The sequence below is a fragment of the Cyrtonyx montezumae genome, unplaced genomic scaffold (genome assembly GCF_038088225.1).
Source record: "Cyrtonyx montezumae isolate F1298 unplaced genomic scaffold, pur_monq_1.0 scaffold_4, whole genome shotgun sequence".
NCBI lineage: Eukaryota > Metazoa > Chordata > Aves > Galliformes > Odontophoridae > Cyrtonyx > Cyrtonyx montezumae.
The window spans coordinates 25856042-25881172 of record NW_027072045.1 but is presented as its reverse complement, the minus strand read 5'-3'; the positions used below and the strand labels follow the sequence as shown (position 1 = coordinate 25881172).

The 25131-nt window shown below is 39.2% G+C and overlaps 1 protein-coding gene across 1 annotated transcript in view; it reads right to left on the bottom strand.

The window, feature by feature from the left end:
• Positions 1-12869: 12869 nt before the first annotated feature.
• Positions 12870-25131, bottom strand: part of LOC136055141 (solute carrier family 22 member 15-like) — a 121874-nt gene continuing 109612 nt past the window's right edge. The window contains exon 12 of the mRNA XM_065746816.1: positions 12870-12881. The gene's annotated coding sequence lies outside the window, so the exon portion shown is untranslated. The remainder of the gene's footprint in view (positions 12882-25131) is intronic.

Genomic DNA, 25131 nt, shown 5'->3' with positions numbered 1-25131 from the left:
GATAGCCTGTAATATGCTAATTACAGAAAATAGAGCATGTCTGAAGATTAAAGAAATACATTTGGTTATCTATGCCAATGTGACAGAACAGCATTTCTCTCCTTCACTTAATTTGCAGTATTTTGTCTGGTCTTTTTCAAATTCCCAAAGATTGGTATTTCCACAGCCTTCAAATAGTGCGCACACAGTACGCTTCATTGGCTGAGATGATGTTCAGATCAAATGTACACATTCCTCCATCTCAGACATTTTGTGCTACAATTCATGGCAAGAAAAAAGCAAAAAAGAAAACCAACTTTATTTCATCCCAGTGCCATTAACATCGTAGTAGTGCAGGGGATGGATTACAGTGTACTGCGTATCTGCAGTTCTGTTACCCACGTTTTGAGAGAAAACCTCTCTTCCACAGAGAAGGCAGCTTCCTGAGGGAGCCTCTACTCTTTCAGGGCCCTCCAGTGACTTTGATACTGAAAGCAGTATGCCAAGGAAAAAATGAAGAGGTAAATCTGACAAATCTCTCGTAATTGCTTCTTTCCATAAATTACTCAAAGCATAAGTCCGTATTAAACACTGGAGAGCCCTGGAGATGGAGCCCCATGCATATTACAAGCCAGCAGGGTTCCTACATTTAGCACAGAAGCAGAATAAAGAAAAACATAACAAGCACGATCCATGAATAGCAGCAGCTGCCTTGTTGTACCTAAATGCTTAATTATGGCTCTTTTTTTTTCTTTTTTAATTCAGTAACTTGTGTGTTAATTTTGATTTACCTCATTCTTTTAAAGTTTTTGTTGCTTGAAAAATAGCCAACAATAAATAGTGTACAAGCACTGCTAGCTTACACAGCAGCATATAAAGAGTTTTCAAGGCTACGGGAGACGATTCCTGCTATGAGTTCCATCCAATTCAAGGACAAGCAGCATGATTTTCTCATAGCAACCATCTTTACCTGACCTGAACTCAAAACACACACTAAGATTCACTCTAGCTCTGCGATCAAATTAAACATACCAGCTTAATAAATTAACTTCATACTTGGCATTTTGTTTCCTGATGCCCAAGGAAAATCTGCCACAGGAAAACAAAAGGAAACAATCTTCTACTTTAGCTAAACCTTATATGTCACAGATAGGAGTGGTGGCACTTCAAAATCAAGAGATTTCCTATGCAGGCAAAGTGCCGTTAACACACAGCATTGGAATCAGCGCTCATTTTATCCTATGCCCACTTGGTGCGTTTCTATTGCCTCCTACAGGGCAGGTACAAGAAGGAGCTGGTCTTACTGGAGCTTTCAGGCTGTTCTGTGCACTAAGTGCTACTTCATACATACAAAGACTTTCTCAGAAAACTTCAAATGTTTTTTTCATGCCAAAGGTCAGTAAAGTAGCCAGAAGTCAATATGCAAGAATGCCACTGTATTAGTATTGAATTTCCCTGTTGTATTTCTCTTTTAAATTCAAGTCAAGAGAGGAGCGCTGATCCATGCCCTTCTTTCTGTTTGGTTAAATTGTTCTGATGCATTACATTGCTAAACCTCCTGAACTCTCAGTTCAGTTGCATTTAAAGACTGCAGAAAATTCACACATTAATAAGAATGCTTGCAGTGCCCTGCTGTTTTCTGTAGGTATGAGAAATCTGATATTTCTCACAGCCATTAGAAGCCCTTTGCAATTTATTCTTCACTTTTCCATACAAGCTCCACAAGTTTTTTCTTTAACCTCATGTCCACTACACTATTACTCTAAACATCTGAACAGCCCCCAGGTAGGTGCTACTTCCTACTGATTTTAGGCACAACTCACACTGTTTTTACTTATCCAGATGCTATGGCCTTCCTGGCTTCCAAGAAGGCAACAGGACAGGGCTCTACTAAAGAAGGATTTAGTAAAGTCCTGATGAAAAGAAGGTAATAACAGGTAATAACAGAACACAGCCCAGAAAACATGAGATGGGCAGCTCTGTGGGTAAGCCTGGGTCAACATGAAGTCAAGCAATGCTGCAGCATCAGTGCCCAAGGCCTTGAGGTACAGCTGTGATCCCCACGTGGATTCCCTTCTGCAAAGCACCTCTGCTCAGGGACTTGCAAACTTAGTCGGTTACAGCCAGAACAACATTGGGAGTCCCAGATGAACAAAGGGGAGCTACATTCCATGTATGAAAGACAATTCATACATGCACATTTGCCTACAGTTCAAAGTATGAATAAGAGATACCTGTATTATTTACTAGATAGAAAGCTCTTACTCTATCTTATCTTTATATACCTGACACGTTTCATTTCTGACCCCCAAGGTACACAGAAATTGCACACAATAAGAAGAAAAAAGCAAAGCAAATGCATGTCATGATAGCTTGATGTTGCCTTTTGCCTAAAGCAATTTGATATAATTAGCCACCTCACAAGTAAAACCTTTTTATTTTATGCTTTCACCTATTTAAAATAAAAACTGTACAGTGGCATGGATAGCTTGTCATTTTAATACACTTTGATGTTTGCAAGCTTTGAGATATCATGTTCAAATTTGTATGCAAATTTGTGTTTCCAATTACATAGTCATTAGTTCTTCTGGAACTTCATCTTAATATTCAGAAAATGTTTATGGCTTTCTCTGTTGTTCTTCAGAATTGCTTTAGAATGACACCCAATGTAAAAAAAAAAAAAACAAATGAAGAAATCTATTAACACTCAGTAACTTTCTTAAATATCACGTTTAATTCCTAAGGTTGTTAATTTATCACTTCAAAAAGTTCAATTACCTATGCACACTCCATCTGATAACATTAAAAATCATAAGCAAATGGTTTTGTATCCATAGCATTTTCTTCCTCCAAAAATGCCCACCTCCATTCCCTTCTCACTTGAAAAATCTGTGGTATTTTTCACTATCTTTAATGAATGTTTTTATAGACATGAAATAATAGTTCACATTCCTAGATGGAGCAAAATTACTACAACTGCCTAGACACTGGAATGAAGCAAATTTATCGCAATTATGAATACAGACTTCTTTTTTTCTAGTTATCCACCTCCATTAAAAGCAGGAATAACATTTTAAACTCCGGAGTGAAGTAAAAGTCTTACTGTTACAAAAATTTAGTAATCCCCATTGCCAGAACGATTAACTTCTGGATGATACCTGGAGCTCATTAATAAGTGAAATGCAGAATGAGAGGAAGAAAGGGCTGGGAGGGAGCACGAGGGCATCCCTGGCCTGGCACCATCCTACCCAGCAGTGATGGGGTGGAAATGCACCCAGACAGATGCTCATCTAGCCTGGTCCTACAAATCTCCCCACTCGGGAAGATCTAGCAGGTCCCCCAGGCTATCTACCACTATCAGATTTCTCCTAATCATAGAATCATTAAAGTTGGAAGGGATCTTCAAACGTTACCAAGTCCAACTCCCCTGCAATGAATAGGGACAATTACAGCTCAATCAGGATGCTCGGTCTGATCCAGCTTGATTTTGAGCATCCCTAGGGATGGGACATCCACAACCTCTCTGGGAAATCTGTTCCTGAGCCTCACCACCCCCAAATTCCTTCCTAACATCTACCCTCTATCTCCCCTATACTGATTTCAAATTATTCCCCCTTGTCCTGTCAATTTTCAGAACCCCTGCTGCTTGAAAGTGTACTTCAAGTACTGGAGGGCCACACTGAGGTCTCCCCGAAGCCTTCTCTCCTCCAAGCTAATCAAGCACAATTCCCTCAACCTATCTTCATAGGAGAGGTGCTGCACCCATCTGATCCCTCTGGACCTGCTCCAACAGCTCCACAACCCTCCTGGCACATCCAGCCCCGCAGGCCTGGATGAAGTACTCCAGATGGGGTTTCACAAGGGCAGAGCTCCACAGGGCTCCAATGCCCTTCTCAGCCTATCGTCCTCTCCCTCCAGTTTAAGTAAAACTTGCAGTCCTCAGAACAGCAGAGAAATGGCAAAGATAGAGGTCAACTTCATGAAAATAAAAGCACGCCAGCTTTCACAGCTATCCCAAAGTTTTGGTGTCAGCAAAAAGCATGGTAAGCAAACATTACATTGGCTCATACACATCATTCACACTAGCAGGCCTGAAAACAACATGCTTCTTAGAGCTAATAAATCTACAACAATGTGTTAAGAGATTTTTAATGACTTTAAATTAATGCTGATCTTCTTAATTAAACTTTTTTAATTAAGGAGTAAATCTGTGCATGAAACAGATCAATTTATTCTAGCGTGCCACCAGCATACAAGATGGATATTACAGAAACACTAGCAATGCAGATCCACATCTTGCTCCAACAGAAGCAGCTCTCTTCCTTCAGGCAGACAACGGTAATTGCAGTTCAGACTGGGATGAGGTCAGATAAAATTTGGAGCACCATATCACAGTCTGACATTTGAAATGTGCAACACTCAGCAAAAATCAAACACTTAATTTTGAGAATCTTCAAAAATAAGATACTGGAAATTTCTCCCTTGCCATGGAAAAAGTAAGGTAAGCAGCTATCTAGAAGTGTCAGAGCACAGTGAGAGTCACAGAATCACAGAACTGTAGGGCTTGGAAGGGACCTCTAGAAATCTAGTCCAACCCCCTGCATAGAACTATTGTTTAAAATCATAAGCAGAAATTGGTAATAACTTCAAAACAAACTACTAAAAAAAAAGATTGAAAATCTTCCTAGATTCCTTTTCAGTTTTTTCAGTATTTTTGGTACTGTGAAAGCAACTACATGCATGAATTATCAGTATTTTCAACATGAAGTGGAGGGAATAGAAGTGCTTTTCATGTTATTATAAAGTACTACCCAAATCCATTATTTCAAAAGTGGATGTGATGCCATAAATCAGACAGGGGTGTTGGCACCGTGGGGATACCTGCTCTCAGGGTTGTTTTCCATCTGCCAACATCAAAAAGAACATTGCTCATGAACCCCCACCAGGATGAGGCCAAGCCGTAAGGGCACGCGTCAAAGCTTCACCCCATGGCCCAGCTGCAGTGCCTACCAGCACATCTGCAATGTCCCTGGAGCAAGGACAAGGAGCCCCTAGAATACATAAGCCAAGCAGTCCCCAGGGCCTGAAGACTGCAGGGTTGTTTCTTTTCACCTCTACCATATTTTATGGCTGGAAGATGAGGGCATCTTTCTGGCACTTCACCCTACAGTTAGCTCTCAGGGGAGCAGTCTGTTTGGACTGACAGCAGGAATAAGCTCTGAGCTCACTGTAAATACAGATAAGTGCCTGCACAGTAAAGCATTATGGGAGCTGATTAGAAGTCACCCACTTCTCCTAGTCTAGATATTAGGATAAGAGATTTGAGAACAGAGGTTGCAGCTCAGTTTGTACTATGGGATTTTTTTGTTTGTTCTAGCCAGAATTTCTCACCAACTCAAGTTCATTCTAGGGAAGAATCTCAACTTCTCATACTCAAGATATTTTTGTATTTAAAGCTACTCCGAGTATTTCTGAAATAAGAATAACATTCATGTAATCCGTCCTTCATAACTATTATGTGATATAAAGAGATTTGTTGTTTGTTTTTGTTGTTCTTTTTTAGCAACTTGTTTGTTATATTATAATCTGCTACTCCCCTTACTGGACATAAAAACTAGATCACACAGCATTCAGCTTGTGTCAAAAGCATTTTATAATGCTATTTTCTTAAAAACCGAATTTGGAATGGAAGTGTAGTTCAACAACTAGGAGGAACATGCAAGAGATAAGAGTGCTCACACACATTTCCTGAGCAGCCCTCAGAAATCACTGCTGGTCAGCATCCACTACAACTTTCTGCACCTCAAACGCTAGCTTTTGAAAATCCAGCAAAGTTCTCATCTCTAAGTTTTTATGTGGAAAACCATATTCATATAAACAAAAGTAAGCCTAAGTATCAAGTTTGTGAGCTATTCAACCAGTGAATTCTCTGTACCACTTGCACCTCTTTGAATCCCAGCCCAGGTGCGGGGCTTGGAGGTGGACTTGGGGAGGCTCCCATCAGCCCTCTGAACAGCAGCACAGCATACCTTGTGGCTGTGCCAGCAGGGCACAGAAGCTCCTCAACAATAGGTTTGAGCTCACATAATCCAGAACTGCCTTATTTTCTTACCTTGATGATACGCTTTAGCTTTTTATTTACTCTGCTAAATAAAGCCAAGAAAAGCTCATATATTTGTTACTGACTAATGCAGAGAAAATCCAAAGGGTTATTCATACAGCATTAGCTGACATGTACATGGTTGAAATAAGAGTCCATGTTAGTAATGCAGCATAGCTATTTCTTTTTTTACAGAAATGAGATTGGTTAGTAGAGTTAAAATCACATCAAGTCGTGTAAGGTGTCCCAGTGAACAGAGGATTACTCAGATTCTTCTGCCATGTCCTTTCATTCTGAACACAGTTGAGGTATATGAAAGAAGTAGCCTGGGTCTAGTACAAGGGGATGCTCAGAACCAAGATGTGAATGACATTCCCCACACAAAAACTCAACACACCCTCATTGCTCTTTAATGTTCCTGTTCTCACTCATGCATAAGTCTTATATCATCATAACCTCCTGGAAGATTGATTTACCTGTCCTACTGGAAGTTGCTTACTTGTCAGGATCTTGGCAGACAATCTGCCACTAACCTTGTCTGAGAAGTTATTTTGTCATTCACACACAGTGACAATTTTTTGCACCAAAGAAAAAAAAAGTGAGAAGGTACATCCTCTCTACTAAAGGTATTAGTTAAGGATGATGCACTTACTCAGAAAATTGAGCAAAACAATTCCAATGAAGGAATAACACTGTCAACCTTTCACTGAAACCTTAACCCAAGGTCAAAAATACTCTAACAAAATTTTTATGTTCCTCCTCCTAAGTGCCTTTAACTGGTTCACTGTTCACATGGTCTCTAAACATCTCCTCCAAGTCAGCACACTGTTGAGTCTCACACTCCTTTGGGCATGCTGGGGATTCCTTCTGCTCTCACTGCTGGAGGACTGTTGTGATAAAGTAACAAGTGACTGAACTCTACAGCAATGCAAGCTTACCAGAGACATTTCCCTATTCTTGATTGGTCTTTTCTCTCAGATCCATTTAAGACACTTTACTTTCTTTTTAAATTATCAGGTAGACTACAGCCTCTCCTGGATCATGACAGACATTCAGAACCACTCCTGTTTTTGGTAGCACTGATTTATGAAGCTCTTATTGAGATAGACTTAATCTATCACAGGAACTGTTTTTTCCTCTCAGAGCTCAGTATAGCAGATGTGATAAAGCACCTGTATAATAGGCTTTCTATGCTGCTGTTGCCCAAGGATGTGGTTTACCACACTCTTTGTGAATTATGGCTTCATTCTGGGCTTAAGTAAGCCTGGGTAGGGTGAATGAATTACAAAAGTGGATTGTGGAGGTGATAAACACATGGAGCACAGTGGCTCAGGCTCTCATTGAAAGGAACAAATTGACTTTTGACATCAGACAGCAGAAGATACTGCTTGTGTAAAAATTGCTGAATGCAAATAATAGAGCACAGTAAGACGCTGGAGAGGATGAAAAGATAACACTGTAATTTCTTTTCATTCTTAGTCAGGTAGGACTAAGAATTATCACCTCTGGGTTTGTCCAGCTACATTTCTTTACACTTTTAGACTCCAGGCCACCTCATCCATTAGAAATTTATCAAACTCCAAGTGAAAAATTTGACCCGACACTGGATTATTTGGCCAAAGACTAAATGTGTGCCACTTGCCATGTATAAATATTCCAAGACTGAATAGTACATCAAACATTTTTTTTCAAGATGGAATACATAGATCTAACATCAACAAACAGTGCATACCTTGTCTTCATCAGTTTGCCTCCAATCCATGCTCTTTATAAGCAGAGTGCTTATTTCAGGAAGACGTGCGTCTTCATCTCTTGTAGAAAGATAGACATAAGCAGATTTAATTTCTTGGTAGTTCATCAGGTGAATTAGATTGAAATGCTCATTCATCAAGTTGTTATCTGCCTGCAGATTTAAAGAGATGTTTTAAGTACAGAAGAGGAGTCGTAGCACAATTTTTAACACTAACGCATTAAATATCATAATTCACTGTTCATGTTTTCAATTATACCGTATACAAATAAGATGCTGCTTATGGCAGATTAATTTGTACATCTTCCCCCAGAGAAGAACTTTTTTTCAAAATATGCAAAACACGCACTGGAGAACTGTCCTGCTCCCTATCAGGGAGATTACTGTGAAGATCTGTGCTCTGCTGTAGTTAAGACAGGATTACTGCAAGTTTGACAGCTTTCAATCAGCCACAAAGAACAGAAAAAAACTAACAGCTTGAAGTGTATGTAAAATGAGTAATGCAAAAAAGTGCAGCCAACTTCAGCTGAAGTGTCATATGAAATAACCAATTTAGACTTTGTTGAGGAAAACGGAAGTTTCGCATCAATTATCTTTCTCACACACCCTTGGCCTTGTGTCAACTCAAGCAATGGTAACAACTGTGGTTCATTAAAAAGCTAGCATATGTGTCAACTGCTTTCTATTCAATTTCTAAAAGCCTTCATCCATTCAAGTTCAACACTCACAGAATGAGACCCAGCAGATGGGGTGGGGAAAGGGAAATACAACCTGAAAAGGGCACTTTGTGCCACTTCATACAATTTATTGAGTATCCTCATCTGTAATGATTACACTAAAAACTAAAAAGACTCCCAAAGATTTCCTGTCTATTACAATCCCCTCACTAAGATTATATGAACTGATACAAAATTAAGTATTTATTTCTCTGTGGCATGAAGCACATTAAAATGTCATAATAGTAATAAGTAAATACAGTATATTTGGTATGTTCTAGAGAAACATCCAAAATGAGGTGGAATTGGCTGCTAAAAGCCTGGGTCCAAAGTCAGGTCCGCTAACAGTTTCAGTTCATTTGTTTGTGAAGTATTTAATTGGCTTGAATGTGATTCAAACGTATCAGGTTTTTTTCCCCAATAAAAATAAATAAATAAATAAAGATGAGAATAATTAGAATCACGGAATCGTTGTATCTGTAAAAGACTTTTAAGATCATCTAGTCCAACCATAAAACTACCAACAACACTGCTCAGTAAACCACGTTTCCTTAGTACCTCATCTACATGTTACTTGAACACCTCCAGTGCCACCTTCGCACACTGTTGGCTCACGCTCAGTTGTGCATCAACCAATGTCCTCAGGTCCTTTTCCTCTGCACAGTCTGCGAGCTACTTTGCCCAACTCTGTAACACTGCATGCAGTTGTTGTGACCAAAGTGCAGGACCCAGCACTTGGTCTTGTTGAACTTCATCTCACTGGTCTCAGCCCAGCAGCCCAGCCTATCCAGGTTCCTCTGTAGGATCTTCCTACTTCCAGGAAGATTGATACTTCCTCCCAACTTGGTGTCATCAGCAAATTTACTGAAGGTGCACTCGATGCCCTCAATCCCCTCATCCAGATCATCAATAAAGATGTTAAACAGGATGGGCCCTAGTACTGACCCTTAGGGAACACCACTCACGACTGGTCACACTACCTGGATATAACTCCAAAACCTCAATATGTTATTTATTCTCAATGGTCACTTTCCCCTCTCCTCATCCAGTAAAGGATGAAGATTCTCATTAGTCCTCCTCTTGCAGCCAATATGTTTGTAAAAAAAAAAAAAAAAATTAACTAATTGTTGTCTTTCACTACAGTGGCCAGGTTGATTTCAAGTTGGGCATTTTTCTTTCTAATTTTCTCCCTGCATACCCTAGCAACTTCTTTGTATTCTCCCTGAGTTGTCCATCCCTTTTTCCACAGGACATAGACTCTTTCTCCTGGAATCCAAGCACAATTTCTCTGTTCAATCACACCAGTCTTCTTCCCCTCCAGTTATGGCACAGGGACTCTTTACCCCTCAGAACAGACTCTCAAGGAATTTTCTCAAAGTTTACCCTCCAGAAGACCAAGGTAATCGTTTTTCTGACGATAACTTACACATGATCTGGCTAATCAGACTCAAAACCACATCTTATTTTTCAAATGTGTGTATTATTTTTAAGAAGCTATTCCTAACGTAACTAGTTTTAGAATTAACTTTCCAAGGTAAGTTTAAAAACAGGGCAAGACATCACTGATGCTGGATGATTTTTTGATTTTATTTTACCCTGACCTTTATCCAGTGTTCAAGTTTCACTGTGTCTCAGTGTTTTGGTGTGGCTGAACACAGGATGCAGAGCAATTACACGTGTCCTAGCTGGTTCTTTCTTGAGATAAAATTTCGTTTACCTTCAATGACAGATCTTAAAATCAATACAGGACTTTTCCACCAAGATAGAAAATAAAGCACTTAAAAATCTGCTGAACTGTACAGGCTTAAGAAAAGACATACAGTTTGTCAGCAAGAAAGGAGAAGAAAGTAACAGACACACATAAAAAACTTTCTTTGTGTTTTAATCTGTTTGTGCAAGGACCATGGGAAATGCCCATTTTACTTCAAGAAGAATCTCTATCTTTCATTTGGTTCTACTGTTTTGCTCAGAGGGCTCAAAGGAACCTCAGTTCACCAAAAATCCACAGAACAAATGGCAATGCCTTTGAAAGTTAAAGTAAATAAATACCTTTGAAATCTTTCCTCTTCCAAAAGTATTAAAAGCCCTTGGCAGTGGAAAGGAGATATCCTTGTTGGAAGTGCTATGTACCCCAGTAACACACAGGACATCAGACCACGTGAAAACCTGACCACTGAAATGAAGAGTTTAGTTTTGTTAGGAAACGAAGTGAATCCTCACAAGATTCACAGGCAGGGCTGAACAGATATGATGTAGCTACACCTGCTGCCATTAGAGTACATGGAAGTTTTTCTTTCAGAATTCTGGTCTAGAAAGCAAAGAAGACCTATCTAACAAATGTACGATTGATTGGGTTTCATAGTTCACTCTCAGAATCCACAGAACCAAAACAATATCCCACATGGGAAAGTTATCCTATACATACTTTATCTCTGCATGTAAAAGATACTTCAGCTAATAGAAAAAATATCATAAAGCATTTTGGATTCTATCCAGCACATCACTGTTTTGGCATTTCACTATACACAAAATCAAGGAAGCCACCAATCTAAACTCAGTTGTTCTCTGACATTTTCAACAGAGAGGTGGCCAGTCATCCTCCTCAGATCACTTCCTGCATTTATATTCATCTGGATCACTCCTAATGGTTGATCACAATCATCACGAAGCATCTGAATGATACACAAATAGTAACAGCACATAGCAACTTTATAGCTTCAGTTTCTAATATTCCCACATTTTCCAAAGTATCTGTGTTTCTTGTGTATTCTGGAAGGTCCCTTAGTTATGAAAGCATTTAAAAAGAAAGGCTTCAAGGAAACAAGTGGCTTTGTTTCCCATAAGGGATTTCTGAAACATCTTCTTAAATGATCAAGCACTGTGATTACAGATCCTCCCCATTCATTCATCTGCTTTGCTTTAGACTTTGAGTTACATTGTACAATCCTCCTTGCAAAGATTTGAATAAAATCAAAAGCACACCTTGATCTACATACATCTGTTTCATTTAAGTAAAAAATAAATTTAAGCCTTAAAGGCTGCTTTGTATCTGCTAGTATTTACCTTTTTTCTGCCATTGTTGATTTAAGGTTGGTTCAGTTTTCTTTTCCCATCATGTATATTTTACTTTTTTTTTTAAAACCCATCCACAAACAGTTTTAAAGTTCTCTAAGCATATTGTCAACTGAGAGCTTGTGATATCAGCGTATTCTCCACGTGTTTTATCTAGCCCTGTCTTATTATCTGAAATAGCCATTTCATCTGCCAGGAATGTCTTCATGCCACTCGAAAATAAATAGTAGTCTCAGATCACATTCTTTATTCTTTTTATAAGTGGACAGAATTCATCTAAAGATAAATGTACACATTCACTTTTTTAAAACCTTCCAAACAACCCAATTTCTCTTTAAAGCGTTTAGAAGTGCAGGTTGGAATATGTCTAATGCGTCATTCAGAAATGGAAAAACCATTTCTTTTGTTTCTCATACCCTGGAGTACACGTACTTTAACCTCAGAAGAATGATTTAGTATGAGCTTCAGAAGCCTTTGCATTAAGCAGTTCCTATTCTTCAGTATGGCCGACAGTGTAATGATGGTAAAATAGCCTTTAATCTTTGGATAGGTTGATTCTAGCTTTGCATTTATGCTTGTATTGTACCATACCAATAAGCCTTCAAATATTTTGTAGCTTCTGTTCCCTTCTGGATTACATTTTTACCTCTACTTAAGCACTTCAAATACTTTTCATAGATTATGTATGTATCTGACAAATTTTCTCCAGTCAGACTGTTTTTTTTTCAACAGACATTCTGTTCCATTTTTCAATATTCAAGGTGATATTAACCCAGACAAAAGATTCAAGACAAAGGTTTTAATACAGTAGAAGTGTTATTATTATGAAAGAGCCAATTAAGTTTGGTGTGGCTTCTCAGTGCATTTCATGTTATATTTAATAAAAAAAATTATGGACATAATTTAACAGAGTACTGCCACAGTCTGAAGTGCTACTGATAGCCAGCTTCACCAAACTCTTCAGCAGCCTGACGCGAAGACTGATTTGAGATTTCATTGATTGTTTTTTACCAAGATTCTTATAAGATGCATCAAATGAAATAAGTATTTGGTAATTCACTCTCAATATACATCACAATATCTTCTCAGGCAAAAAACTTCAAGAAAGACCTTTAAAAATGCTTCAATTTATCTTCTAAGTGGCCTCACATGACTCAGATGACCCAATCATACAGCATACTGCTCAGTGGCTATCTTTTTTATGCAGAATCTAGAGTCTAAGCATTACACCCAATAAACAAACCTCCAGAAAGGCTCACAAATCCTCATACAATTTGGCACTCTCACAGCAACACTTGGAAGAGACATATCTATGTATGCTATAATCTATAACAAATACTGCTCAGATCTGGCCTGTGATCTGCAATCACAGACATACCCGGGTGTCATTTGTACATGCGTGAAGCTGAGCACATGCCATTCATTGCAAGATGGGAGCCTATGTGAACACTGCAACTCCTACAAGCTCTTGTCTTGACTGGCACATCCGGAGATGGTTTATTGCTAAAGGTTAAAAAATCCACAGATGCAGCTTCAGCACTCTGTACATTAAGAGAATCTGTGTTCCAGTACTGGAAACTGTTCTCCAACATTTTTTGTTTTCATTCTATTTTTGCACATTTCCAGAAAAACAGCAAGCAGCAGCATTGGTTCAGTCATACTACATTACCTAAGTCTGATGTAGCTGTTAGATATGACAGTGTGCTCTGAATTGAATTTCTTCTGCTGCATACCTTATTTAAATACTTCAACAAAACTGTTTCTCATCTGTATTTACAGAGCAACGGAAAGTAATGGTGTAGCTCTTTCTCTGAGTAAACTAAATAATTGCACAGATATAAATACAGATCACTGATGAATTAAGACTAGGTGAATCCCTTCATTCTAATTGAATATTCACGTGATGATTCAAATCACTTCCTTCCAAGGAAAGCCCCACAGTGGGATTACAACAGATGAGAAGATTGTACAAACAGAAAGATTGTTCTTGGCAGACATTTCTCCCTGCTGTCCTCTCTCTGAAACGGAGATGAAATGTTTGTGGATTTTAAAATGCTTTAGAAATCAGTAGTTTGAAAATTCTTCTTAACAGCTAATATAAATCATCTTTGCTCTAACCTAAAGGAATCATTTCTTCCTTCATCCACATAACATACAGAGAACAAATCATTCACTTCAATTTTTCTGCAGTTCTGGTGTACCCCTCCTCTTCCTTCTTCATCCTCCTGTTTCTATCTCTAACCCAAATTTTTTTCTTTACTTGGCCTAACTAAATACAGGCAAGTAACCCCCCAACTCAATGGTATTATTATTTTCATACACCATAATGTTTTGGTTATAAAAATAGCCCTTTAAGAAACTGGCAGATATTACCAAATGGCAATAACTGACCTGAAGAATTAATATCACAAAATTCATACTGATTTCAACTGTATAGTTTTGTTGAAGCTACAGGGTTTGGCTACAGGATTTAACCAAAGCCTTCAAGGGAAGTGGCATTTGCTTGAATATTTATATATCTCTTTGGTTCAGACCGATTAGATGCCCTGCTTAAAACACTTATCTCCAGGTCTGTACTCTGCTAACGTTTGCATTAAAACAAAACAACAAATAGCTCTTCACACATAGGAATGTTCTGGGACATCTTCTCTTCTGAATTACTTCCAGCTAAACTAAGCGTATGCCATAACAAGTCCCTATATTCTAGAATCAATTTTGATGGGCATGTTGTTTAATTTCATCCTGAACAGCAGAGCTAAACAACATGAGGAAGAAAAATGTGGATCATTAATACCTGAGAGCATCTTCCCGTTCTAAAATCACAGTTGTTACATCCTAAACAGAAAGAAGGATATGAATCCTGACATCTTCTAACAATACCTTTGATTATGCAGGTTTCTTGTTTTGCCTTTTCACTGTATTTTTCAGGTTGGTCTTAAGAAATTATATCATCATCTTGTCACTATACTGCCTATGCTGTGAGAACCAGCTGTATGATAAACAGGACATCAATCCATTCTGTCTGCCATTTCCTCCAGGCAGGCAGAGCAAAGCATCTCTATGAAAACCCTGAGTGGAGTCATTATTTCATAGAGGTACTTTTCTAACATTTAACAGCATCAAAACTTCCAGAGAGCTGTGATCCAGCCTGGAGTACCTGAGGGGTTGCCTGAGCCTCACTGCCCTTCTCTACCACAGCAGAACTGCTGAGAAGGACCATTCTTAGGCTGTTGTTTGACAGCCTGAGTGGGAAGCTGCGCTGCTACTCTGGCTGAACAGCGTTAAGTCTTCTTAAGTAGACCTATTTGGCCATGAAGGTTTCACTGTGCACCAAAGACTCAGAAGGATACAGAAATGGCTTGCAGTTACCTTAATTAAGCCATCCTCATCCTTCCTCACTCAGATGGAGACTCTGGGCTGCATACCAAATAATTACTGGGCTTTAGATATACAAACAAAATCAATAGACTTAAATTGGTGTAATTAATCCCTTCCTCAGCCTCCTGGTGTACGAAGTTATACACTTATATTTACATTGCTAGAGAGACACACCTTCTCAAAGGTAATCCCCTCTCTGCCTGTGAGAGGAATAAGGCAACAGCTGAACGCTGTGTTTTGGGCCCCATAATCCAGACATTTAGTAATAGCTGTTACCCTCTGCTGTGCTGTATTTCCTCTATATAAGTTCCTTCTTTTTATCTTCAGAAAGAAAAACAATTTACAAATCAAAAGAAAAATGTTTGCAAAAAAGCTATCTGTGTCAGAACCATCTCATTCTTACACACAATATTGTATTCTTTCCCAAATACAAAATGTCAAGACCTCAGGAAATAAAAATTAAACTGTCAAGATTAATTAGCACTACAACTGCACGTAAAGTACACACACACACAAAGCTCTACTTCATACATGCTCCTTTACTCATTTAAATGCATAGTGCAAGGTTAAAAAAAAGTGTCTGGGTTCTTTAGGGATCTAAGCATTACTGACGTATAATCTTCACTTTAACTGAGATAATCAGCCCTTCCTTTCCCTCTCATATATCAGATACATACTCACAGTTTGTTTTTCTAAGACCTTTTGAACAAAGCCTCAGATGGCTTTCGCATGCAGTTCTATCTACCACTGAGAATCCAGATCACTTATCAAAGCATTATCCAAATCCTCCAAACAATCTTCTCATTCTTTCCATCTTTTTTATTATTATCATTTTTCTACCACAAAATTCCATTACTGCATCAAAGAAATGTGAAAACGGAGCTCTCACAATCTCTCTCATGCTTATATAGAAAAGTGCAGATGGCTCTAATTCAGCCCCTGCTAAAATAAAACAAGATAAACTGCAGTTCCCACGGAATTCCACACGAGCAGGAAACGGCAGTTATTTGACTCATCTGCAAACTGATGACACCATTTCATATGCATACAGATAATTCGCTAGTCCTTTCCTTTTAAATCTTTCACAGCCTTTGTTTCATAGTTTTCACTGAAAATAGTTGAAAACTCCATCAGAGAAAGCCGGGTTTATTTTTTCTTTCTGTTCAACAGTCTCATTAAGATATGCTGTTCATCATGTAGAAGGCCTGTGTAAGCTAGATATATTGGCACTGAGATAGCAGCAAGATCTTTCACTTGCAGATAGTAAAGCATTAAACATTAAAGCTGATGATTAATATATATAACAGTTCAAATCAGCTAAGAGAAGAAAAAGAAATTGGATTATATTGTTAGTGAAGAGAACCAACAGAGGTAAAAATATTTCAACATGATGGTTTTTCAAAAAAATAAAAACAGATAAAGAAATTTGGTCAGTTAATCTCTGTAGCATTCTGGGTACTGTTCCAACAGTGACAAAAACATACAGGGGCCCAGGGAAGGACAGAATAAAGGCATATACTTTAAAGGATAAGTGACTACTGGCCAGAAAAAAAAAATAGCCTTTATTTTTATCAAAGCTTCTTACATTGCTGTTCCTCCTGTTCATTAACGGACCAACTGGGAAAATTCAAAACAAAAATATCCCATTTTATTTATGAAATGACAAGCTGCTCTACATATAACTCATGAGGCAAATTCTATACTTTTATACAGAAGTTTCTGTTTAAATACAGCATACTACATTTTGTTTTTATGGTTTTATCACATATATGCCCTAAACTACCTATGGGCAAATAGATTAAAGGAATGAAGTAAAAGGTAATCCAATACGCATGTAGATACACATATAATTCAAAAGTAGAATTCCTCTTCCAAACTACTGACAATGTCATTTTTCAAATGCTCTATTCCCAAATCGATATCAGGTGTGTGCTGGGAGCTAGCATTCACAGAAGTCTGTCTGTGCAAATGGCAATGAGGCCATCTGCAGTCACATTAAACCACATTAACAAGAGGAAGAGAAATTCTAAGGAATAGATGCACTCCTGGCTTCAAAAGCTATTTCAGTTACAGGGTTTAAGAATTGTTATCCATAACTACAGTGATTTTCTTCTTTTGAAGGTTCTGAGCACCACAGGGGCAAAAGCGGTACATCTATACCATCCTCTTTCCTGGGAATGGCAAGAGAGGTGGCTGCACTGAAATTGCTAAGGAAGAAGGCAGAACATGGCCTTTAGCAAGCAGCCTCATACAAATAAAAGCTGAGGATCCTCTCTAGGCCCACATTCTGAATTCTGTTTGCAATATGTCATAAACACACTATTTGTTTCTTCTCGTAGCCCCTTACTTTATGAGCTTTCTTCACCTTTTACTTTAGAACATCATCCCTCAGCATGGGAGTCAAAAGTGATGGCAATGGAGTTCCTCATGTGAACCTGCCACAAGGAGGTAGTAACTATGAACGCCAGACACGGGTGACAGAATCAGGCCCATATGCCTTTCGTACCTATTTCTAGCTTGTTCTATTGAAAACTCTCACACAACTTTTCTATTTCAGCAGAAAGAATACCAGTTCTTTCAAAATTTTACCAACCACATTATTACTCCAGGCCAAAGTCTTCTAATATGGATACTTCAAAAGCTTAGAATTAGAGTTGCAAAAAAGAATATAAACCTGGTTAGGAAATTTGAATATACCTAGCCATTCTGTATATTTGCTTTGTTCTCGGCTGTTGCATCATTAATCAATGACTCTTTCTGTTATTCTCCCCCATGAGATTTCAATACATTGTATTTACAAATATTGTTTATCTTTATCCATTCCAGGAAAAAAAAAACATCTTTATGATTTTCATCCAGAATCCTCTTTCCTAGAGTCCAGTTATCACATAAAGTGGCTCTGTTGCAAAAATATTATTCTCGCTAGTGTCTCCAGAGTTTCAGGCTCTGGAGATAGAAGGGAGGAACCACAAGGAATACAGGCATGTTGCAAAAAGCTTGCAGTACACGCCTCTGAGGACAGCACTACCAGGAACATATTATGAAAGTCTTCTGGCACAAAACTAGTGTGGCAGCCGTACTTTGTTCCCTATCCCTTCCAGATCTCTGGAAATAGCAAGTTGCTTGGGAAGACAGCCTCTTTTTCAACTAACTCAGCCTCAAGCTCAAGATGCAATCCACGAACAAATTCTTCTATTTCAAGATGCTACAAAACTGCAAGGGTTGGAAATGCCAGCCCATACTTTTTTCTTGATAGCCTGCCACCATGGAAACCTGTAATGTCCTAGAGATACTAAGAAATCAGCTATCTGTTAGATAAACTTCCAGCATGTATAATAGCAAAAAAAAAGTGTTTTACTTTCTAAATTCAGCTTCTTTTGTTGCTCAGCTAAACACTATGCTCATACGTTGCCTCTTTTCTCCTTTTGCAGAATGAATAAAACCATTCTGAGAGATCACAGTTATAAAAGCAACAACAAAGAGTGGCCACATAACTGAGATACACCTTCTTCCAACTCCATGTGTGACAGAACTGCATCAGTTGTATGCCATATCAGAGGCTTTATGTAGTTTTTAAGTAGCATGTGGGCTTTCACTCCTTTTTCTTTGAATAAATTTCCTCCCTTCCTTTCCCCAGTGATGTCACTTATCTCACAAATACATTTAACTATTAACTGCAAACATGCTTTGAAAAATGTACATCCTTGTGTCAGTTAGGAACCATTCATCTGGCATGAAGGAAAGAAAAGGTGGGAAGAGCGTCTGAGAGTCCATCTCCAGAAAGCGTTTCATTACACAGTGTTTTTTCCTCATTCTCCCAGAAAAGAAGTTTAAAATAATTTTGTTCTGATGAAGATGTTCCCTGATGAAGAATTTCTTTAGGAGGTCATCACAAATACAGACACTGAAGGTGGCAAAAGAGAGATTTTGCTGAAAGAGTCTAAAGCACTCTTTCCAGAGCACCACTATTGCTTACCTTGCACATGTGAGATCCAACCTTTCTATACTGCCTTTAGCAAGAGTTTGGCTGTGCCTCACGTTCCCCCAGTGAGAGTGCCTAACCCTTAAATCCCAGCTACTCCAACATCTCATTCCTCCTGCCTGCCCCGACCCTTTGCAAGCATTGCTACAAGCTTTTTGTGTTCAGTTACCCAAAAGTTAATGGAACAGAAGGTGGGAGAAAGGGTACAAAGCTGGCACCACCGGGAAGGCAGGCAGCATTGAGGGAAGTAGATGAAATATTTTGTCTCTGATTTTCAAATGGTCAGAGCCTTGTCTGGCACTGCCTGGAAAAGCACTTCTCTTGCATGCAGAGGGAAAAAGTTTAAGTGGATTATTTTGCCTCAGAAATTGATCCAGTTTTCAGCAATGGGATTCCAGGCAGTCTTTTATCCTACATCAGAGCTAAGTAATAGTAGCTATCCCTTCAGGAGGACAGGGACCTCGTCTGTCATAGCTGTCTTTAAATTCTGAAGCGCTTTGTAACAGCAGTGCTATAGGATAAATTTATACATACAAACACACGAACTGTGTGTGGGCACAGAAACGCATAAGCATCTGAGGTTCATCTCATAAAACTGATGCTAGGAGACACCAGATACTTTTCTTAGCTGCACCATACAATGAGAAAGGGAAAGAACATCTGGTGGGAGGGAGCCAAGAGAACAGAAGAAAAACTGCACCTTGCTGTTCTGGAAGTCCAATGACACGGTGCCAGGCTCTGGTGGCTCACAGCCCAGCACTGCTTGAGAACAGACAGAAGATAGCATGTTCCCTTCCAAAATTAAGGCAAATAAGGGAAACAGAAAAGGAAATGCAGTTCTGATTAGTACTTCCTGATCTGCACTTTTTACACCATACTTGATGATCCAAAGCTTTTGGAAGTCCACAAAAAGTGTGCCACTAATTTCAAATGGATTCAATTCAGAGCCTAAAGGAGTTGAAAACGTGGCACAGCAGAAAGCTCGCTGGCATCATGGCTCTGTGGGGAGATACAGAGCTCAGTCGGGAGCCATATGTGTTTATCAAATGCTCTTCTTCCTTGGATTGCCCTTGAGACACATTCCATCTAGTAAAATCCAGCAAAAAGATTTAAAATACCATTTCATTTGCATATATTTGACAGAAAATCTAAGTGTTCTTCCAGAAGATCAGTAATTCAAATAATACTTCTCCTGATATCTGGAATAAGAGAATATCTTTTCTCTTTCCTGGCAAAAAATATTCCCACAAAAGAACTGCATTATTGTGTTAACTCTGTGTATTACTTGACATTTTGGTGTTTTAACACACTTTTTGATTTTGTTTTAAAACTCAACACCAATATCACAGTCTGTATTTCTTCGGTCTTTCAACACTGCTCCTGCTTCCTAACAGCTATCCTCAATATCACCACAGATGCACATTCATTTCAGTTTTCTATAGCTAATAAGTATTTTATTTTTCCCTATAATAGCAGTTTACTTTGATGTATTAAGAACATCCATCAAAATCTCTGCAACTACAGTCATGATTAAAAGCCCCCAATATTTATGTGGCTTTGCATCAAAAGGAGAATTCTCACCAAAAAAAGCCCTATCATTCAACCTGCTTCTGAGTCCAGGTTTATGCATATCAGATGGTTAAAATTCCTCTCTGGAGCTTTGTACGTCATTCTGTCCGGAAACAAATCCAAGAATGTTCCCTTTCCCCCCTCCCCAAATTATCTATGCTATATTCACAAAGTATTTTTAAATAATAAATAAAATAACACATTAAGTCTTCAATATTTCCACGTTCCGTGAGCAAGTTAGCAAGCGTAACACTGCAAGCATTCGGCTCTATGGTACTTCGAGAGGACCTCATGCTGCCTGTTCCATGTATCACTAATTACAGGATCAAGAACAAGAAAAGATTCACACAATTTAGACGTAGGATATATACAAATATTCATCACGAAAGCTGTGATAAGCTTCTGAACTGTACGTGTCCCTGTTTGACAGAGCGCTAATTTTTCAGTGTCCAGTTGTCGGAAGATGTTCTGCTGCCTAAGCAGAATTCAACATATGAGAAACAGAATGAGCAGCAGAAGCACATTCAAGTGACATGTTTGATAGACCAAGAGCTGAGCAAAGACCATGGCTCACTCAGAGTTACTACACAGACACACACATTTAAAATGGCAGATGGACAGGCAGCAAGGGCTTTGGAAGGGGCTCAACAGGCTTAAGAAGAAATTAAAATGCCGTAATTTAAAATATGACAAAAAAAGCTTGATCAAATCTGCCGCTCTGGCCTGCTTACAGATGAAGTTTGGGCAAGGGGAAATAGAATGCCTCCAAGGCTACCAGTGAAGCAAAAAATTACATTAGCTTTACAGCCTGAAGCATATTTGTTAGTATTTAACAAATTATGTGCTTCATTTAAATACTGTTGCTGGTAGCCAAATAAATTAAAATCACCTCATTAGGCTTTACATCAGTGAAGTTTAAAAATTAAAGGAGGTTTTTCTTACCTTCTGTCTAGGTATCTTTCCACTTGTATAATCAGTGTCAGTAGGGACCTGTGTCACAGAGGCCTTTTTTCCATATCATTTGTCTCAAGGCATCCTGAACCTAGATAGCTGAAATGAAAGACAAGGCACACATGTGATTTCAAAGCATGGCCATGGTGCCACAATCAAAAACAAAAATCACTCTAATATCCTAAATGTAACAGTCTGAAGAATTTACAGCTCAGAAGGCCCATATGGTGCCCTCTGGTAAAGGCAATCTGTATTTTTCCAGCACATCACATGAAATGCAGGTATAATCCTATGTAGCAAAGAAGGGGGTGTTGGAACAACCAGCTACTACTCTTCTCCTTCCCCTGCATAGACCATGACTTTTAACAAGTTGTTTTGTTATGTGTGTCTTAGGTACTATGTTTGTGACATTGAGACTCTAATCTTTCTGTTCACCAGACAGCCAACACAGCATTACCAGGGGCAGATCGTGCCTGACCAGACTGGTGGCCTATGATGACATTGGTGAATGAAATAGGGACAACTGATGTCTAACTGGACTTCTGCAAGGCCTCTGACGTGGTCCCATATCAGAGTAAATCATAACAGTTGTAATAAAACACTAAGATCAATCCAACCATCGAGCCATCCTTTCCATGTCCACCAAACCATGACATTAAGTGCCACACCTACAGGTTTCGTGAACACCTTTGGAAACAGTGACTCCATCATGATCCTGTTGCAATACCTGACCACTCTTCCAAAGAACAAATTTTTCCAAATATCCAACCTGAACCCTTCCTTGTACAACCTGAAGCCATTCCTAGTCATCCTAACACTTGCTACCTGGGAGAAGAGCCCAACAACCACCTTCCCACAACCTTCTTCCAGGGGGATATACAGAGCTATAAGGCCTCCTCTGAGCCTCCTCTTCTCCAGACTGGACAATCCCAGTTCCATCAGCTGCTTCCTATAAAGCGTGTGCTTCAGACCCTTCACCAGCTTTGTTGTCCTTCTCTGGACATGCTCCAGCACCTCAGTGTCTTTCCTGTAGACAAGGGCCCAAAACTGAACACAGTAGTACTCAAGGTGCAGCTTCACTAGTGCTGAATACAGAGGAATAATCACTTCCCTGCTCCTGCTGGCTATGCTATTTCTGATACAAGCCAGGATGCTATCAGTCTTGGCCACCTGGACACACTGCTGGCCAGTCTTCTTCCACACTACTTTGTCTAATAGCATACAGAGTAAGTCCCACTCCTCCAATTTCCATCTTGAAGAATATCTAAGCCTTCCTGGAGCCACCCTTATCTCTGAACTAGAGAAAAAGGGATTTGAAGGTTGGACTACTCAGTGGATAAATAATTGATCTGTTTGTCACAGGCAGAAGGTTGTGATGGACGACACTAAGTGTCAAGTAGTGTCACTAAGTGTCACTAGGTGCAAAGTGTTGCACTTGGGTCAGGGCAGTCCCAGTTATGTGTATAGAATGGGAGAAGAACTCATTGGGAGCAGCCCTATGGGAAAGGACTTGGGAGTCCTGATGGACAAAAAGCCACACGTGATCCAGCAGTGTGCTCTCACAGCCTGGAAGGCTAACTGTATTCTAGACTGCAAAAGAGAGGTAGTCAGCATGGAAGAGAAGGTGATTGTCACCCTCTATTCTGCTATCATGAGGTCCCACCTGGGGTACTGCATCCAGGTCTGAGGCCTCCAGCACAAGAAAGATGTGAAGCTGCTAGAGCATGTCTTGAGGAAGGACACAAAGATGACAAGAAGACCAGAGAACATACGCTACAAGGAAAGGCTGAGGCAGCTGGGCTTGTTCCACCTGGGGAATAGAAGGCTCTGGGGAGAACTCGATGCAGTCTTCCAGTACTTAAAATGAGCTTATCATCAAGAAGACGACCAACTGCTTACATGAGCAGGCAGTGGTAAAACAAGGCAGAGTGGTTTTAACTTTAGAGGGGAGATTTAGATTAGGTATTTGAGGGAAATTTTTTACTCGGAGGCTGGTGAGTCACTGGCACAGATTGCCCACAGGAACAGAGAATATTGTACCTGTGTGAGTGCTCAAGGCCAGGATGAATGGGGCTCCGGGTAGCCTGATCCCTTCTAATCCAAGCCATTCTGGATGTGGTTCCCGGCAGCCCGCTCTAGTAAATGACAACCCTGCCCACAGCAGGGGGGTTGAAACTTGATGGTCTTTGAGATCATCTTCAACCCAGGTCATTCTCTGATTTTATGATCATTTCTGTGACCAGATAGTAGGAAACTTGAAGTACAAAAATGGAGGTAGAAATTAAGCTATCAGAATTTAATCCTTAAGCTTTCTTTAGAGACTTATTCTATTTATAGAAAGGAAAAAAGCAGCCTGAGTCACATACTCTAAGTATGTATGACTGAATGCCAGTCTTGTAAAACCTACTTATAGGAAAACACTGTTTATGTCATGATGGATAGGAAAGAGGCTTCATGTAGCACTTACTAAGCATCTGCAAACTATGGAAAACCCTGGAAGATATCCTGGCAGAAGAAAAGAATTTCTGCTTTCTTTTAAACAGCTCATTTCCTCTGGAATGCTGTATGGGGAAACCAAAATATTTACAAATTTACATTGTATGCAATAAACATAAGAAGAATATACATTTTGATATTTTCTAAGTTAAAGACTTTCATTTTTAATTAGAAGCGTTATTTTGGGACCCAGTTTAGCGCATTCCATTCTTTCTTTTTAATATCTAGTGTTGAATAAGATGTTTTACTCTATCAAAACATCTTTCTTTCCTCTTTTCCTTGGATTTGTTTTGCCATGGAACAAGAAACATTTGCTTCAGGTCACCTATTAGTAACTTCTCTAGAATGTTTTGCACAGCCCTACTAAATGACTATTAATAAATTTGTATGATATTTCACCAGCTGTGCAATAGAATGAAACGGAGACTGCACAACTGATCAGATATAACTAGTACTACTATGGCTCAACAATTTAACCAGGTATTTAGGATTTGCTACTCCTAAATGCCAATTTCCTACTGAACCTAGAAAAAGAATGACATACTTCTGACAAATTGTCTTCCTAAACATCATCTCTTTGGGAGACAAAGAGATATGGCCAAATTCTTTTCAGTAGTCTGTGAGGACAGAACAAAGGGGAACAGACATAAACTGGAGCATAAGAAGTTCCATGCCAACATGAAAAAGAACTTGACAGTGAGGGTGACAGAGCACTGGAACAGGCTGCCCTGAGAGGTTGCAGAGTCTCCTTCTCTGGAGATACATGGATTTGATGCCTACCTATGCAACCTGCTTTGGCCAGGGGTTTGGACTCTATGATATCTGGAAGTCCTTCCCAACACCTACACTTCTGTGATTCTGTAAAGGCTTTTCCAAGTTCAGGTACATGAAATGAATGATAAGAGGTAATAGCTTGACAGTTATCATACAGTTCTTTGACTAAATCACATGCATGAACACTTTGACTTGTTATCTTCTGGCACCAAAGACTTTACTTGAAAAATTTCATCTTTAGAGAAATGAATTTGACTTGTCAAGACTGGTATCTCCAATGCTTGCATTTTGGTATTCTTTTAAACTGGTAATAACTACCTACAATGTCCTAACCAGTAATACAAACCAGCCATCACTAAGCTAA